The sequence below is a fragment of the Elephantulus edwardii genome, unplaced genomic scaffold (genome assembly GCF_000299155.1).
Source record: "Elephantulus edwardii isolate Elephantulus edwardi_28Jun2011 unplaced genomic scaffold, EleEdw1.0 scaffold00033, whole genome shotgun sequence".
Taxonomy (NCBI): Eukaryota; Metazoa; Chordata; class Mammalia; order Macroscelidea; family Macroscelididae; genus Elephantulus; species Elephantulus edwardii.
Genome location: NW_006399783.1, coordinates 1,237,135 through 1,243,378, shown reverse-complemented (window position 1 = coordinate 1,243,378; position 6,244 = coordinate 1,237,135).

The following is a 6,244-nucleotide window of genomic DNA, read 5'->3' as shown; positions in this document are numbered from 1 at the left end:
TCTGTCTTGGAAGAAGTACAGTCAGATGTTGTTTAGAATCGAGGATAGCAAGACTTGTCTTGGTATTTTGGACATGTTATTATCAAGACCAGATAGATCTCATCTTTGATAACAATAACCCACACTCATTACCAACAAATCAGATCTCACTACAAGCCAACCCTCCAGTAGGTTTTCAGAGGCTTTAAATAATAAGGAAATTTAAAAAAAAAAGAAGTAAGTAAAACAAACTGCTTAACCCAGCATCTTCAACAAATAGAAAAACAAAACAAAACAATAATAGGCTAACATCATAGCCTCTATAAGAAAGAAAATAATAAGAGTAGAAATAAATAAAATAGAAAATAGAAAAACAATTGAAACTACAAGATCAATATCAGGTTCTCCAAAAGGATCAACAAAATACGTAAACCAGTGGTAAACTTAACAAAAGAAAATAAAGGAAAAACTCAAATAACATGAATAATAAATGAAAGAGGCAATATCACAACAGAACCAATTGAAATTACAGCAGAGTTTAGGGCTGTTGTACATAGGGTCACTATCAGTCGTAAGCAACTCGACAACATAACAACAACAACAATTTGATAATAGTGATATCTAAGAATATGGAGCCTTTCTTGTCTTTTTGGGATAAAAGCTGCTGGGTCATCTTCTTAGTACATTTGAGAATTCTATTTCCTACTATTTTGAGTGAAAATTTTTATAATGTTGACTTCATGGATTGATTTTTTTAAAGCTCTATATAAATATGGTATGTCCACTTGCTGTACAAGAGATAACTTGTGGCTGCTGTGAAGTCGAATGCTGAAACTGATGAGTCAAATGTGAGAACGTTTACCCATGATGGACAGTGTTTGGTGAAGCTCCCCGATTAAAACATGCTTGGAAGCAAGAGTGATAACCACTTCCACAATAGATTGCCTTGGGAAACCCTATTAACTTGGAGAAAGGATGAAAGATATACAGGAGGTGTCCAGAACTTTCATTCATAGGGTTGCTGTGAGTCTCCTGTGACTCTGACAGCACTTAACAACAACAGCAGTGAATAAATCATTGATTGTGCACAATTCTTTCATTATATTCCCAGCCTCCTTTTTGTCACCAAGTCCTTGTTTTCTGACTACCAAACCTTCTTCTTGGTTCCCAATTTTGCATTCTAGTCACCCTTTATTATTGATTCATCTTGGTTGCATTTTTAATCAATTTCTGACTGCAAGACTTGGTAGAAATCTTCTATTATCTACACTGTGGTGCAAAAATTTAAATAATATTAACAGGTCTTCCTTTTATGTGTATGGATATTATCCCGTCACTCATAACATTGTATTTCAAGATGGATCTGGGAAAGACCATTTTAACTATAAAAGCAACCCCATTTTTCTCATCTTTTAATCTCTGTTATAGTAGATCATATGATTGTAGAATCCAAAATGTCCCATGACAATCCATCTCATTTTGCCAATACGTAATATGTCAGCTCGATGGCACATAACAACAAAAATAGCAACATATTATATTGGTTGTTTTTATTTAAGCCTCTTGTTTACAGTTAACAAGATATCATGGATGCTCTTTGTATTTAAAAGTCAGTTGTTATTTATTTTGGAGGAACATTATTCTAAGTGGTACAACACTCTTCTATAAATTTGCTGTACTTAAATATCCTGGGGTTTTGTGATGCTGTATTTTGTGACACTGAGGTGTCAAATGGCATAAAGATTACCCATGGTGGACGGTATTTGGTGGAGATCACAGTTTAAAACAGGTTTGGAAGCAAGAGTGGCATCCTCTTCCTTAACAATATGCTTCTTGAAACTCTATGAACTATGAGAAACGGCAATAATTATAGAAAGACTTTAGTTCTTTGTTCATAGGGTAGCTGTGAGTCATGCTCAACTCGTTCAGCTTGACAGTAATCAACAACATTTCTTTCTTAACAATGTCTGGGTTTCCTTCAATCATGTTTGTTATATTCCATGTTCCCTTCATTTGTTTCTGTTTACAACTGTTCCTCCTCTTTTGTGTTTCCAAATTTGAGGGCTCAGCCTCAGTTGCGATATGCATTAATCTGCTCTAAATGTTCTCCATTGCACATATGGTTTTTGAAGGTTTGTTATATTTCTGAAGTGGATGGCCAATGTTTCTTCCAAGTCTGTCTTAATTGGGATGCTTAGCTTTGAGAATAATATCTCACAGAGGAGACACATTTCACTGGAAGGAGGAGATGAAAGACACTTCCCCTTACAGAAATAACCAATATATTAAATGCCCCCTCTCCACCAGGTGAATATGTCTTGTCTCTTCCCTTTCTCTGCTGTATCAGTATCCCTTGTATTCCTGTCTTCTGAGTCCAGCTCCTTCCATCCCTCAGCCACCCATTTATATGATGGCTTAGGCCACAAGTCACTTCTGTGCTCTCTTGCACCTTGTATTGCTGCTAGTCTCTAATACGAGATATAATTAAATGGAACCATATTATCTGATCATGGAAAGAAAAGATTCAGCATTTTGAAAACTGCAATCCAACCAAAACCAGTCATATACAGGGGCAATGCAATCTTAATACAGATACCAAATTCACTCTCCAAGGAAACAGAAAGGCAATTTCCAGTTTCATTTAGGAAGAAAAGAGATCCAAATATGAAAAGCTGTACTGAAAAATAAAGTAGGAGATATCACATTTCATTTTCTCAAAACCTCCAATACTGGTAGGGTAATCAGTCCAGCATGGTATTGGTATAATGTCAGGCACATTGTCCATTGAAATAGAATTGCAAGCCCTGAAATCAACTCATCTACCTACAGTCAATTGATATTTGACAAAGAAATGAAACCCATTAAATGGGGAAATAACTCAATTAACAAACTGTGCTAGCAAAGCTGGACATCTACTGAAAGAGGATCCACATCTCATTCCATGCATAAAAAGACAACCCAAAGCGGGTCAAAGCTGTAAAGAAAAAACCAAAGCCCAGTAAGATCTTGAAAGAAAAATTAGGAGCACATTTAAAGCTCTAGACTATGACACAAATAAACATGCAGACATAGCCAAAAATGAACAATCAGGAAAGGACAGGACTGATGAATGATATCTACTTATGATAAAATCTATGTGTGCATAAAAATCTTTTCCCAATAAGTGAAAAAAAAGCACACAAACTGGAAAAAAAATATGACAATGGCATTTCAGACAAAGGATTCTCAAATAAAATTTACAGAGTACTATACTATCTTCACCAGGAAAAGTCTTATATCCAGTTTAAAAATAGGCAAAGGACTCTTCACCAAGGAGGATATTAGGTTGGTCAAGAAACATATGAGGAAATACTGGCAATCAGGGGATGCAAATTAAATCACCAATGAAATACCATCTCACCCTAGCAGCAATAGCAAATTTTATCAAGATAGCAAACAATAAATGTTAGCAAGGGGAAAAAAAGGAACAACCACCAGGAATGGTACTTAAGTGTTTCTTCAAAAAGATTAACATAGAAAACTCTTATGATCCAGTACTTCTACTGTTAGAAATACAACCCAAGAAAATCAGAGTCAAGACACAATCAGAACTATACACATATATGTTTATCTCACCATTATTCACAAAAGCAAGCAAATGGAGACAGCCTACATACTCAGCAATGGAGACGGTATAGTGACACAATGTATTATTATTCAACACTAAGGAACAACCAAATTGTAAAATTCTCTGTAACCTCAGCGATAACAAAAGGACAAATATGGCATAAGACCACTATTGTGAAAATAGGAGAGTAACTAGAAGGGTGGCAGGATTGAGAGAGTAGATAGAATGTATAGTCAATGAACACTATAAAGCATCCAGAAAAGGGAGGAATGAACGAAAGGACAATCTGACTATTGCAATTAGTAAATAGGTAGGAACGAAGTATTTAAATTATTTAGAAGTGAAAGTGGAAGTGGAAGAAGAGAATGAAGTGAAGGGGAGGGGAAGGAGGGAGTTAAAAAAGGAGAGGGGGAAACAGTAATTAATTTTATAAAACAGAAGGTAGATGAATGAATGAATGTATAAAACACAATGTACAGGAATAAAAGACATTGATCAATAGTATTTAATAATATGAAAAACAAGGTTTACAAACGATAATATAAAATAAAATGTTTATGAATGATGCACAATTTGTATGATTATATGAAAACCAATTTTAAAAAAGATGATAACTCTCAGATTAATACAGCCAGAACAATGGACTCAAGCACAGCAACGATTACGAGACTGACTAAGAATCCACAAGGTTTTGTAACTTTATACAAAAGACTGCTATGAGATCCTGTAGGACAGAGTAGAATTTCCCACAAGAGTTTCAAGGTTGTAAATCATTATGGAAGACTACCTCATCTTTCTCCCACAGGGTAACTGATGGGTTCTAACATACATTCTTTGGTTAACAGCCAAATTCTTCAGGCACTACAATAGCGGAACTTCCATATTTCTATATTCCTACTTTGGTTTTTGGGGGGGAATCTGATGCACTGGAAATATCCTAGGTCTATCCTCTTTGTTTTCAGAGAGACCTTCAGTGTCCTCAACATGGGTTATGATTGTAGTATTCTGATAGGAGGTATATATGTGACCTTATACAAATGATTTGACAATTCTCTATGAATGTTTTTTCATGATTAAGGTAAATAGACTGCGTTAAATTATCTTTAACTCCTTTTTATTTCTAACTTTTTTTACTCTGATTTTTTTTTCCATTTAGAAAGGAAAATCAATGTGTTGCTAATTATGTTGCTCAAGGTAACACAACTAGTGTGCTGCAAACTGAGGGTTATTGTTATTTAGTGTCATCGAAGACCGTTCTTCTAACCATCCTGCAGCAGTAGTGTTTTCCATAGAAATATTCTTTGTTCTGGAGAAATGAGTCTCTAACCAGCTAAAAGGAATGGTATGTAAACAGAAGAATTTTCACAAAACAACCGCTTTACACAAATTGCCTTTCTACATATCATTGTTGCATTTCATCTTTTTGAAGAATTCTTCTAAATTATACTCACTTGGGCATTTTGTTCTGTTATTCTTCACCCTCTCTCCTACATTACATTATTTCATTTGTTCTACTTTGTTATTCCTCTTTTTTCTCTCCATTTAGAACATTACATTGACTATTTATATCTATGTGCCACATATCATAATAATGACATATGAACTTTTCTCCATAGAATTTACTTTCATGAAATTATCAAGTGATGTGTGAGAGAGGAGCTCTGATGGTATAGGCTATGAAAAGTTGTACTATTGAACCAAAGGCCATGCCTTTACAACAATTTGTATCTAACAACAACTCCACTATAGAAAGGTGAGTCTTGGAAACCCACTGGTGGTGGGAGTCACTCTGATTCACTTGCAATTTAACTGCAGTGAATTTGAGTTTTATTGAATTCTTAATAAGAAAGTCTAAATCCCTCAGTTTCATTAACTCATTTGTTCTCCCTCCCATTGATTTTTAAAGTTAATACTGTATTTCCTCTCATTCTGTCATCAACTGTAATAAGTGAGATTCCCTTGCAGTCACATCTGTCCTCAGGAAAATACATTAAAAAAATCTCTTAATTCTATGTAAAGATTTGGGTCACTCAATAGATAAAATATAAAATGTGTAAGTTTTTGCTATTTTCATAACATCTACCGGAAAGTGTGATACATTTTTCTTATTAGAATAGCTTTCTTGCTGTGATTTTTAAATATTGTTGAGTTGGAATCAAGTCATACCTCACATCTAGTAGGTTTTCAGATGAAATAAATAGGATGGGAGGACATTATTCACTTTTTTCCTGTAGAGCAGATGGTAGATTCAAATCACTTTCCTTTGGATTGTCAACACAACTCTTTACCAATAAGCTACTAGAACTCTTCTATGTTGAGTATGATTTATAGCAATCCTATGAACAGCTGATCTGAACCCCGTGCTATCCTGTGCCATCATCATACTTCCTGACACACTAGATATCATCACAGTAGTTACCATGTCAATCCACCTGGTTGAGGGTCTTCCTCTCCTTTGTATACCCTCCATTTTTTCAAGCATGATGTTCTTTTCTAAGTAAAAGTTTATCTAACAACATACCCAAAATATGTGAGGCAAAAATTATTCACCTTTTTTTTTATAAATGATCCCTTTTATTATAAGTAATGTGCCGCCTGATACAGGCCATGGTTTTTGCAATCACTTGTTATGCATCAGGAGTTGGACAATTACTAGGG